General features: G+C 36.5%; 1 protein-coding gene across 11 annotated transcripts in view; it reads right to left on the bottom strand.

Annotated features, from left to right (window-relative positions):
• Braf (B-Raf proto-oncogene, serine/threonine kinase) overlaps positions 1–13,326 on the bottom strand; it is a 176,158-nt gene that overhangs the window by 137,552 nt on the left and 25,280 nt on the right. Inside the window, exon 1 of one of the 11 annotated variants that reach the window (XM_074061927.1) lies at positions 9,082–9,610. The exons of the other annotated variants lie outside the window; for them this stretch is intronic. The gene's annotated coding sequence lies outside the window, so the exon portion shown is untranslated. Of the gene's footprint in view, positions 1–9,081; positions 9,611–13,326 lie in introns of those variants that run through there. 11 annotated transcript variants of the gene reach the window in all.

Below are 13,326 nucleotides of genomic sequence, written 5' to 3'. Positions count from 1 at the left end.
TGAGGCTGTCACTCAGTTTAGCACATCTTCAGATTTTGATGAAACTGGTCCCTTGGATACTTCAGGACCTTAGGTAGTACAGTTAGATGGGATGAGTATCAACAAGACCTTACGAAAGGCAGTTCATTATTAGCCCAGCAGCACTTATTTTTGGTAATATTTGCCCTAACAAGCATGGAGCAGAATCTCATTGTGATTTTTATTTGTACTTTCCTAATGATTAGCTATACTGAGCATCTTTTCAGATATTTATTGGCCATTTATATATATTTAGAGAAGTAAGGGTTCAAATACTTTATTCATTTTTTAAACTGAGTTGTTTCTTTTGTTACTGAGTTATGGTTCTTTATACATTGTAGATATCTGTATCTTATCAAATATATGATTTCCAAATGTTTTTCTATTCCTCTGATGGTCTATTCATTCTGATTGTGTCCTTTGGTGCAAAAGTTTTTAATTCTGATGAAATCTAATTTATCTACTTTTTCTTCTATTGCCTATGCTTTTAATGCCATGCCTAAGAAATCGTCAAATTCAATGTCACCAAGCTTTCCCCAATATTTTGCTTTAACAGTTTTATAGTTTTAGTTCTTAGATCCATTTTGAGTTAATTCTTACACATGGCATGAGGGAAGGGTTCAACTTCATTCTTTGTAATTGGATAGCCAGCTTTCCCAGCAGTATTTATTGAAACAATGACTACCCTTTCTCAATTGAATAATCTGGGCACCTTTTCCAAAGAACATTTGATAATATATGCTAGGGTTCATTTCTATTCTATTCTACATGCCTATTTTTATATGCCAGCACCAGACTGTTTTGACTACTGTAGCTTTATAGAAGTCGTTTAATACATTTTTAATTTCACAAATTATACTTGAATATATTCTCCCTCGTAAAAATTAAAACATAACCGGTAAGGATGACTAATCCTATCTGATCACTATTCTCAGCTCCCACTGATAGACAATTCTGAGATTATCTAGGATTGGGTGTCAACAGCATGTGAGTTAATGGAAGACAGTAGTCTAGAAAGTAGCCTCTTGAGTCACATTGCCTGAGTTCATAGCTGAACTATGCTATTTATTGCTTTACGATCATAGCTTAGTCATATGATCTCCCTGTATCTAATGTTCTTAATATGTAAAAATTAGATAATTCTAGTTTCTATTTCAGAGGGCATATGTGAGGATTCAAAGAGTTCATCACACACATAAAGGATGTAAAACAGTACTTGTCAATTGTGCTTAGTTATTACAGTGTAATGAGTCTAAGTGTGTAATTACTGTGGTGTAGGAACTAACATAAGAGTAATGAGGCTGACAGGTGAGGGATACTCAGGAACCTTGATCTTAATGTCCTCAGCAAAGTAAAAACTAAAGTAATCTGATGACTTAGGAGAATGTTAGATGAAGGCTTTAGGTTTTGTTTTTTGGGGGGATGTGGGATATCAAAACTAGGGCAAGGTGTCAGGCAAGGGCTGTATCACTGAGCTACATTTAGAGCCCCAGAAAAGGGTGTAGAAAAGTCAGAAGAAGGTTATAACAGATGTCTGGAGACTGTGGATTTTCTAAAAGGCTAAGAAATGACTTGTAAGCTCCTATTAGTGTGTTATAAGATAGACCTCCAGGGCATAGTGTCTTCCTATAAAAATACTCTGGCCTAGACACAAGTTTGGAGACTTTGGAACTCCAGGGATGATTAAATGAGGGTTGGATATTGACTGTCAATGATAGATAAACAAGGAACAAGGCAAGAGGCAAGTAAGCATCAGAGAAGTCAATGATGATGAATCAAAGCCAAAGATTAGGTAGATGTAGTAACGTAAGAACAGTAACATCGCTGAAAGTTGTTGAGTGGGTGTAAAACAGTTGGATTAGAAAATACCAAGACCCAGGTGATTATAGTCAGTTTAAAGGAAGGCCAAGTTTGAGCTCTTGGTATACTAGATGGTAGTTACAGATGTTTACTGTTTTTGTGGTAGTGGGGATTGAATCCAAAGGCCTTGTACATGCTAAGTATACACTCTACCACTGAACTAGACCCTCAGCCCTGCAGGTGTTATTTTTAATCCCTATTTGTTGAAACCTGATGTGAAGTGCTGGAGAAGTTTGTTGTTAAGTGAAGAGCTGTGAAGTCACACTCTCCAAAAGGCTGTAAGCAAACATTTAGGATGTGGAGAAATACCGTGGATTTCAGTGATGATGATAGTTAACAGGAACAAGACTGGAAAGGAAAAATGAGAGCCAGGTGATAATGGCCTCCACTCACTGTCTATATAAAAAGTACTGGGCACTGTGTGCTAACTAGTTTATATTCATTACCACATTTGATTCTCCTATAAACCCTGAAAAAGAAATACTAACCTCCTTAAATGGGAGGCCACTGGATCTTATCTAACATCACATAGTTAGAAGTGGCAAAGCCAGGATTTAAACTAAGATCTGCTTGGTCCCAGAGCCTGTTTTTACCAACATAACAGTATCTCCTGCTGAAGATACAGGGATATAGAAATCGTCCTAATGACATGTAATAATAATAGTTTTGTGTAAGGGTGGGAAATACTCAGAGTCTGAATGAAAAAAGTATGAGAATGATGATGAATCAATTTCCTAGAATAGTGCTGTTCAGTAAAACTTTCTGAGATAACGGAAATGTTTTATATCTGTCCAATACATTAGCCACTAGCAATATGCAGCTATTGAGAATTTAAAATGTGGCTAGTCCAAGTGAGAAACTGAATTTTTAATTTTCTTGAGTTTTAATTAATGCAAGTGAACATATGTAGCTAGTGCATATTATATTGGAAAGTGCAGATCTAGAACCCTCATAAAGTATGCCCCTGAATAAGCTGTATCAGTATTGTGAGGGAGCTTCTTTTCTGGAGATTGAATCCATGTTCTCAGGCATAGTAAGTATACTGTCTGCCACTGAGCTGATAAGCCCAGCCCCAAGAGCTCTATCACTTGAGCTACATACCCCAGTCCCCCCAAGAAGCAATTTCTTAGCAATAAAAATTTACGGCCCCCATACCTTCTGATTCAGAAACTATGGGAATAAAGCCCAGCAATTTTTTGTGAAGCATGTGTTTTTGAAAGAGAGTCTTGCTATGTATCCCAGACTTGCCTCAAACACTCTGTGTCACTAGGCTAGTCTCGTACTCTCAATCCTCTTGCCTCAGCCTCCCAAAGTGTTTGTTGGATTTCAGGCATGTGCTACTTTGCCTAGCCAGAAGTTTGTTTTAACAATAATTCTCTCAGGTAATTTTGGTGCACACTGAAGTTTGAGAACCACTGTTCTATAACATAGTTTTAAATCCTGTTTTATTTTAATTTCACTGGTTTATGAGAAAATAATGAAACCAATATAGAGCTTAAAAGGGGAAGGATAAGTTTTGGGAGACTTGACAGTGACCTTTCTAAAACATAAAAATTTTTGAGGACTTGTGATAATAGACAGTAAATATGTAGAAAAACAGCAAGTTAGAAATAGTCAACATAGGGAGAAGGTTATAAGGGCTTCTGGAAAAAAAAAAAAGCAATGCCAAATTAAAATCCTTTTGTTTTCAATTATGTTGCTAAAATCTTGACTAAAATGTGTTAATCTGCTTTTATGAAATCTAAATATAGTGCAATGGACATTTTTAAAAAGTCTCAGAGAAGAAAAGTTTTAATTTCCCCATTCAAAATATTAAAAAGTAAAATATGTGCTGTTTCTTCTATTCAGTCATCTAAGCCAGTATTAAAAGTTAAATTTCAGTTTCCCTGTGCCAGCCCAGTGGTTCACACCTGTATCCTAGCTACTGGGACGTGGAAACTGGGAAGACTGTGGTTTAAGGCCAGCTTGGGCAAAAAGTTTGCAAGAGCCCACATCTCAACCAATACCATCATCCCAGTTACACAGGAAGCATAAACAGAAGGATCAACTGCAGTCTAAGCCAGTATGCACAACAACACAAGAGAAGATCCCATGTCAAAAATAACTAAAGCAAAAAGGACTGGGAGGTGTGGCACAGGTGGTAAAATACCTGTCTCACAAGCATGAGGCACTGAGTTCAAACTCCAGTACAGGGTGTGGGGGTGAGTTCTCCTGTGGATAGGGACACAGCTCAAGGGTAAAGTGCTCACCCAGCATACTTAAGTCCTGGGTTGAACAGTCAGCATAATGTGGGGAAAAAATGTTTCCCTAGATCAAAAATATTCTGGACATCAAATGAATATTCTTTAATTTTCCCCCACTATAAATGATAATACAGACAGATAGAATTTAAATTTTAAAAACTGAAAGTAAAAGAACCAAATAGCTCAAATGACAAGATTAATTTTTCTGGCCTGTTTCTGATTATCCAAACTTCAACTCTACATTAAATACAATTAAACAGAAAAAAAAAGGCAGTAACCGATGAACTTAAATTGCTCTATAACACACTATAAAATGACCCTAATGGGCCAGTATTAAGTTTCTGAAAACTTAGCTGATATATGCACAGAAAATTTAGAAATGATAAAAAGAAAACTGTTGCCAGTGCTTATTAGACAAGAGGTCTGTCAGGATAGAAGTTATCCTTCACTGCCTAGGCTTTGGTGTTTTTAAAAATAATGTTGGCAATTCCAATGAAAGATTAACTGCAATTTTTTTTAATTGTGCTTAACATTAAAGCCAAATAACTATGGGTCAGTGTAGAAATTCTATGACTTTTTCTCATTTGAAGACAAATATTCAAGAATTTATAAAATTAAAGTAACATTTGTATAACTACAGCTAAATTCAACTAAAGTTAAAGACAAAAATCTGTTTGCTGAGATTTACTTTTTTAATTACGTCAGAATAAGAAGGCTTTCTAAAGTAATACATATTAGAATCATGTAAACCTGGTTCTTGTGGGGAATTTTGTGATTATTTTTGGTGGGCTCAATTTTTGTCATCCTACTTTAGCATTAAGCAGGGTTTTTAACTCTAATATCTACTCATGAATATTTTATGAATTTACACATTTCAAAAATAAGTCAGCAATCTATGGTTCACATACCAAAAAATAAAAAGAGGCATAAGATGAAGCTATCTTGGCATTTCTTAAAATATACAGCCTACATATGTCATTGTGAACTTGAAATTTTTTACATTTTGCAAGCAAAATGCTGATGGTAAATCAATTCATCCCCCATTCCTCCTCAGACTTTGAAGCACACACACACAATCGTCCCTTTGTGCAGGCATGATATGTACCAATTGCTGAAACACTGCATATGCCACATATCTGTTATTTAGTAGTCATGTCCGTGATAAGACTGCCAAGGTAAACAGCCATCAGTTGCATCAAGGTACAGCTAAGTTTATGATAATTACTCCAACAGTTTGGTTTTAGTAAAACATAAGTAAGAATTTAGGAGATAAAGGTAATAAAAGTAGGCTGAAAAATCTTCAACAGTGTTTGTATTTTATTGTAGAAACAAGAACCAAACACTTGCTGGGCACCTGGTGGCTCACACTTGTAATCCTAGCTACTTAGGAGGGTAATAGCAGGTGGATCACCATTCCAGACCAGCCCTGACAAATAGTTCAAAAAAACCCATTTCCAAAATAACCATAGCAGTAGAGTGCCTGCTTTGCAAGCAAGAAGCCCTAAATTCAAACACCAGTCCTACCAAAAGAAATAAAAAACAACACAACACAACAGGCCACATCCATTTCTTTAATTCCTTACAACACCATTTACTAGAAAGGTTTGGATAAAGTTTGAGGCCAGCCTCAGGCAAAAATCAGTGAGATCCTATCTCAAAAACAAGATGCACATGGTGGTTAAAGCCTATAATTCCAGTTACTTAGGAGGTGGAGATGAAAGGATTGAAGTTCAAGGTCCAGCCCTGGCAAAAGTGTGAGACTCTATTTGAAAATAAACTGAAAACAAAAGGATTGGGAATGTGGTTCAAGTGTTAGAGTACTTGCTAGTAAGAGCAAGGCCCTTAGTTCAACCCCTACTATTAAAAAAATAATAAATTAAATTAAATTAAAGAAAAAGGAAAGCTTGGATAAGTTTACTCCAGATCTCATTCTGCTCACACTTCATATGGTTACTGTAACGGATTTGTTATGAGACACTCACATCCTGTGTTACTTTGTTTACTGTCATTACTTGAGTCAAAGCTGTTATCCTTCTTCTCTGAACTATTACTTACAATGACAACCTAACTGTTTTCCTCATTTCTTTAGCCCTATTCCTATTCCCTGCTCATCCATTCCCCAGACACAATGAAATTACTAAACAATTCTGATCATATCATTCCCCAGTAAAAACCTAAACTTCAGAATACAAGTTCCTAAAAGATGTCATCACAGCCTTCCTCCTGCCTCATCAGGTGCTATTCTCTCCACCTTTTACTCAGTAACCCCAATCACAATTCACACATGCTATTCCTCCTTCCTAAAAACAGTCTGTCCAGCATTTTTCCAAACTAAGCCCAGCTACTTCAGATAGTTTAAAACTCATTTCTTCAGAGGGGACTTTTCTTGTTACTCTCCTCTTAATCTATATTGGATCCTCAATAAACTCTCACAGCATCTCATATGTGTTACTGGGGTTGGAGGTATGCATTTAGAATGTGTGTATGTATGCATTTTTTTGATAATCTGTTTAATGGGCATATCCTGATTGCAGAAACTACATCTAAGCACAACACAAAATAGTAATTTTTTAATTCAGCTTTTATTGTTATAAATGGTTTTTGATCTGGTTAGATATTATATTTTAGGATGTTTACTCCGGCAATAATGTTTAAGTTACGCAACAAGTAAGAGAGAACCCCTACAACAGGGAGTCCCATAAAGGCATGTTACAATTATAGGCAAGAGGTAATGAGAGTCTCAATTTAATAGATTTAATATTTTTAAAACAAGCCTGTAAAGAAGTCAAAGTTCTGGGAGTAAATAATCATTCCAAAACAGGGATTATTAAAACATTTTGTGTAAAATTCAGCTCTGAATTTAGATGACCAAACAAGGAGTTTGCTAAGAGAAATTATAATCACAACTCCAAAATAAGTCATCACAAATTCAACACTGATATGGGTATAAAAGAAACACCTTTAAGAAGGAGAATGATGGAGGGGGTAAATTAAACTATGATATAAGTAAGAACTTTTGTAAATGTCACAATGTAATTCAAGTACAAAAATAATATGACAATAAAAAAACTTAAAAAAAAAAAAAAGAAATCCCTTTAGTCGATCTAATTATGTCTGGTGATAGGTTAACTGAAAAGGTCAGTTAAATCAGAGAATCGTAAGAAAGAACAAACACAGACCTTAAACTTTTTTATATTAACTTAAAACTATAAAACGAACATTCATTCTCCAATCTTAGGGCCAAGGATTTTCCTTCAAATATGACCTACACCTAATTTGACAGCAAGCATTTTTTGAAATGGACAGAATTTATTAACCTGATGGGTAGATTAGGCAGAGGTCAGTTTAGAGGGTTAAACTATTCTTCCCTTTTGAATACTAAGGCTAGTGACACAAACTGAATAGTAGGTTACAATGCAATGGTCAAAGCTGTGGTCTACAAAATGGGTATGCACCCTACGGAGGATACTCTTTATTGAGGGTGTTGGCTGACCACATTATTTATTAATACATTCATCTAGAAAATTAAGAAAAATCCAATTTTCATATTTAATATTTACACAGGCACCCTCCCATAGGGAGTAATTCCTTCATGGTCAAGAGGCACGCTGAAGACAGAAGGTCTGCTGGTGGGAATGTTAATTAGTGCAACCACTATGGAAAGCAACATGGAGAATCCTCAAAAAACTAAAAATAGAACTACCATATGATCCACTCCTAGGCATATATACAAAGGAATATGCTTCAGGATATGATAAAGCCACTTGCATACCCATGTTTATTGCAGCACTATTTATAACAGCCAAGCTTTGGAGGCAGCCCAGATGCCCCATGACTGATAGTAGATTAAGAAAATGTGATTTATATATACAATGGAGCTTTATTCAGCCATAAAGAAGAGTGAAATTATGTTGTTTGCAGGTAAATGGATGGAACTGGGGAAATTCACGTTAAGTGAAGTAAGTCAAGCTCAAAAAAATCAATGGTTCCATGTTTTCCCTCATATATGGAAGCCTGTAAGTTAAATGTATATAAAGATACATATATACATGTATATATGTACATATATGTATAGTGAGACTATACATATATGTATAGTCTGAGGGAACTATGGGAGGCAGGAGAAATACTGAAAACATTAAGAGAATGAAAAATATTGAAAGACCCAACTATATATGAATATAATATAACATAAAACCCCATAATGCACTATAAAAAAAAAAGCAAAAAACACTGTGGCTCACACGTGCAATCCTAACTACCAGAGAGACTGAGATCAAAAAGATTATGGTTCTAGGCAGTGGGGGTAAAAAAAGCCCATGAGATCCCATCTCAACCAATTTAAAAAAAAAGCTGAGTATGATGGTGTGCCAATGTCAATGTCATCCCAGCTACATAGGAAGAGCAAATAGGAGGATCCTGGTCCGGATGTAAATGTGAGGCCATATCTCAAAAATAACCAAAGCAAAAAGGACTATTAGTGTGGCTCAAGTAGTAGAGTGGCTGCCTAGCAAGCATTAAGGCCTTGAGTTAAATCCCAATACCACAAAAAAGAAAACAAAACAAAAAAAAAACCCAAGCCAAGTGTAGTGGCTCACACTGCAATCCTAGGAGGCCTGAGGTCAGTCTAGGCAGAAACTTAGTGAGACCCTATCACATCCAACAAGCCAGGTATGGTGGGGCATGTATGCTAAGCAGGAGGCTGGAGGTAGGAAGATCATAGTATGAGGCCTGTTAAGGCAAAAACATGAGACCCTATCTGAAAAACAACTAAAGCAAAAAATGGTTTGGGGGAGATGGAGGGGAATGGTATGGCTCAAGTGATAGAGTGCCCACCTAACAAGCTCATTATCAAACAAAAACAAAAAACTTGCTGAGGGAGTGGCTCAAGTGGTGGAGTTCAAACCCCAATACCACAAAAAAAATAAATAAATAAAATAAAAATAAACATTATACAGACCAGGCATGGTGTGGGGGCAATTCACTTTGTAGTCCTAGCACTGGGAAGGTGGACACAGGAAGATGCTATGTTTGAGGCCAGTGTGGGCTATGAAGGCAGCCCCATCTCAAAAAAAACAAAACAAAATCCAGATTTAGAATATGAATTTGTATCCACTATTGTAATAATGAACCTTCCTCTAAGATATGTTATGGCTTGAGATAGTAACCTAAAGACAAAGCCATCGCAATTTTAAACTCATGTTAATATGCTCATTCGTCTTCTGTTTTCAAACAATGGTACACACATAACTTCTAAATAAAATATGTAATGGGGGTAATGTGCTTAAACTCTTTCCTGAACATAAAATTTAAATCTAGACTACTGACTCAAACAACTAAAGTTAAAAAATGGCACCAGTACATTAAATTTATTAAAATTCAAATTTAAAAATCTTTGCTAAAGAAAAAGAATGAAAAGAACCTGCAAAGAGATGTCTTATTTTCTAGGATTAGCAAACCCAAGGCTCTGATCAGAATCAAGATAATAATTCAGATTTAAAACAATCAGCAGAAAACCTTGAGGCCAGAAGTTACACAGAGAACAACAAAGACCGTCAACAACTATGGTTAACAACCTCACAGGGTGGCCACACATTAAACTATAATAAGTGGAGAGGCTCCTATAGCACAGCAGTAAGTGGAAGGCCTCTGAAGTCACAGTGTCTGGTCCAAATTCCCCTTCAACACTTAGGCAAGTATACCCAGGCAAGCTGCATAACCTTCCTACACAAACAAAATGGAAATTACAAAGTCTGTCAGGGTTGTTCTAAAATTTTATTGTACTTGTTAAGAGTACAGACTTTAAAACAAAAAAATCCAGCTTTGTCACTTAGTGTGTAATCCTAGGCAAGTTACTTGGCCTCCAAGTGCAAGTTTCTTGACAAGTCCCTATTCTTTGATTGACACAAACTTCATGGAGTTGATGTAAGAATCAAATGGTAACCTCAGTGCTTGGCACAAAAAAAAAAACGTAATGAACTGAAATAACAAGTGAAGTAAATGCTCAGTGCATTAGTTTGATTAATTTTAAAATTAAAGTAGCAGATTATCATTCTAAAACATTTTGTACAATACTAAGTGATTTCTTATAGTTCTACTATCTTTAAATACCTAATGACAGACATGCTTTCCTTTTGCCCGTAATGGGGTTTGAACTCTGGGCCTCATGCTTGCTAGGCAGGCACTCTACTGCTTAAGCCACTCTGCCACATCCTTCTGGTTTTTTTTTTTTTTTTTTTTTTTTTTGGGGGGGGTGATGAATTTTTTTCGAGATAGGGTCTCACGAACTATTTACCTAGGTTGGCTTTGAACTGTAATCCTCAGCATGAGCCACCAGTGTCCTGCCAGCCATGCTTTTTATTCAGCCAATATTTACCAAATCCCTACTATATGCTCAGGTTTGTGCTGAGAGCAAAACAAACAAGCTCCTTGCCTCAGAGGAACTCTCAGGCTCTAGTTTTGTTTTTTTCCTTACCTAAATTCTTCAATAATTTAGTAACTTCTCCCTCTTCTGTTTACTGAATTCCCCAAATGCTACAGAGTCTCAGATAATGGAAGTTTTTAATCTTGACTATAGATTAAAAACCATCTGGGGAACTTTTCAAAATCCAGATGCCAAGCCCTCATCCTCAAAAATCAGAAACTCTCAGGACAGGACGAAGGCAGCTATACTTTTAAAATTTCTTCAGAGTTTCCAATATGCAGTTATAATCTATTACCCACAACTGAAGAAAAGGAAGCATATTTTGATTGTCTATGAATAAAGTATAGGCTGGGGATGCAGCTCAGTGGTACAGCACTTGGCTAGCATGCAAGAGGTCCTATAGTCTATTCCCAGCACTGAGGGGGAAAGCAGAATTATTATCATTTCCCACAGCTGCACAGATTATTAGTGTCATCTAAGAAAGTATAGCTTTAGAAGAGTCATATCATACTTCAGATTTATATTGAAAGTGCAACTCATTCATTAATGTATTCAATGCAACATGCATAAAAAAGAAGACATATATACCATGGACCAAGGACACAAAATATCTCTACCATCATAAACTTGAGCTCATAGTGTAAAGTTTAAGGTATAAGATATACAGTCATAGACAACTATACTACAAATTAGCTACTTCCAATAATCTAAATGTACATTAAAATATTATGGATAGTACCTAGTGAATAGGATGAGTGGGGGCGGGGGGAGAATAAAAATAAGTTAGAGAAAGCTTCTGGGAAAGACAACCAGAACTGAGTTTTAGATGATGAGTAAAAGTTGATGAGCTCAGAAGCTGAGTGTGGTGGTCCATGTCTGTAGTCTCAGCAGGCAGAAGGACTACCAGTTTGAAGCTAGCCTAGACCCTTCTCTTAAAAAAAAGAGTAAGAAAGAAAAGATGAAGGAAGGATAATAGGAAGGATAGAAGAGGACAAAATAAAAGAAAAAGGAAAAAAACGGAGAAAAAGTTGCTGAGTTCAGCATTCCTCAAAAAGGTATGTAAGTGATATTTTGGGGTGGGGCATTAGATTCCCTGGCTTTTGAGCCTTAAATGCCATATATCAGTCTCCACTCATTATGAAAATCAAAACATTTCTAAACAGCTACCACTGGGACAGGTACCAACTCAGAAATCACTGAAAGAAAGACTGGGGGTGCAGAGAAAATGAAGGAAGAAAGAGCACACTCTAGGCCAAAGAGCCATAAAAACTAGAATACATCATTGAGAAACACATGGTTTGGCATTAGAATAGTGTTTTACTAAATGTTTCACAGTATTTTAACACATCCACGATAGCAATGCTCAACAGTCAAGGAAGTTCAGAAAATTCTAGTTTAAACAAAGAACGGTTTCTTTATTACAGTTCTTCTGATAGTAACCAGTTCCTTAGAATGACTGTTGAACATAAACTCAAGCTTCACTATAAGCCTCACCTATCTCCTATCTGGGTGGACTCTTCATCTTTTGAATAATGGGTTGGCCAAAATAGCAGGAAAGGGAAGAAAGTCATTTTTTTTTCTTTAAAAAAAGAGTAAATTGGGCATTGTGACTCACACCTGTTGTCCCAGCTTTACAGAAGGTGTAAATAAGGAGGACCAAGATCCAGACCTGCCCTGGCAAAAACCAGAGACCCTGTTTAAGCAAAAATGGCTTGAGGCATGGCTTGAGTGGTACAGTCCCTGCCTAGCAACCCCTGAATTCAACCCCTAGTACCTCAAAAAATAATAATAATAACAGGGTGATAAGAACATAACAGACCTGGTCGAGCAAGCTGAGACAAAGTAACTGAAAAAAAGGTTAAGCCTGTCTAGGTTCATTCTCCCTTGTGTTCCCCATAGCATTCTTGAAAAGCAAGCAGACTCTAATAGAAATGCTTTACTTAAAGACAAAAGTGAGCAATAAAGAATGGATCCAGCATGGGTATATTTAGAAATCTTAACAGGCAAAAGGCAGGTGAAAATACACTCCAGAAGTCAGTCAAAGAAACAAAAGAAAGGTCTCATCCCCATCTATCACTCCTAAATGATTTCTTCCTTTCTTTATTTTTAAAAAAGATAATGAACTCTGCAGGCTGGTGGAGTGACTCAAGCGGTAGAGTGCCCACCCAGCAAGCGTGAGGCCCTCTGTTCGATCTCCAGTACCACAAAGGAAATGAGTAAATAATGATAAATTGCCTAGAAAATGAACTCTGAAGAGAGAAATTGAAGAACTAATGGAACAGGAGACAAAAAGTGAGTTTGAAGAGTTTAAGGGAAAAACAGTCTGGGCATGGTGGTGCATGCTTGCAGAATCCTCTCACTTAGGATGCAGAGGCAGAGGCAGGAGAATGGAGTTCAAGCCTAGCCTGAGCTCCACAGCAAGACCCTGTCTTTAAAAAAAGAAAAGGACAAAAAAAAAAAAAAAGGAAAGAAGGGAAGGAGAGACCATTTCAGAAATGAAAGGACAAGAAGTGAAGGAAAGGACAACAAATGAAAGGACATTAGAAAGGACAAGAAGTGAAGTACACATTGTTGTCAGGGACAAGAAAGATAAGCTTGAGGTAGAAAAGACCACATCTAATAAAACAAAAAAGAAGGGAGAGTTAAAATGCAAAGAAATGCTAATTATTAAAGACAAAGAAAGAAAAAATAATGCATGTACCAGAAAGAGTCTGCACCTTGGAGAAGTTAGTATGCTTGGCAAGTGAGGAACAGAACAGGAGCGATCAGCAGATGTTACAA

Source organism: Castor canadensis, chromosome 2 (assembly GCF_047511655.1).
Source record: "Castor canadensis chromosome 2, mCasCan1.hap1v2, whole genome shotgun sequence".
Classification (NCBI taxonomy): Eukaryota; Metazoa; Chordata; class Mammalia; order Rodentia; family Castoridae; genus Castor; species Castor canadensis.
Note: the sequence above shows the minus strand (reverse complement) of the source record. Positions and strands in the feature narration are given on the sequence as shown.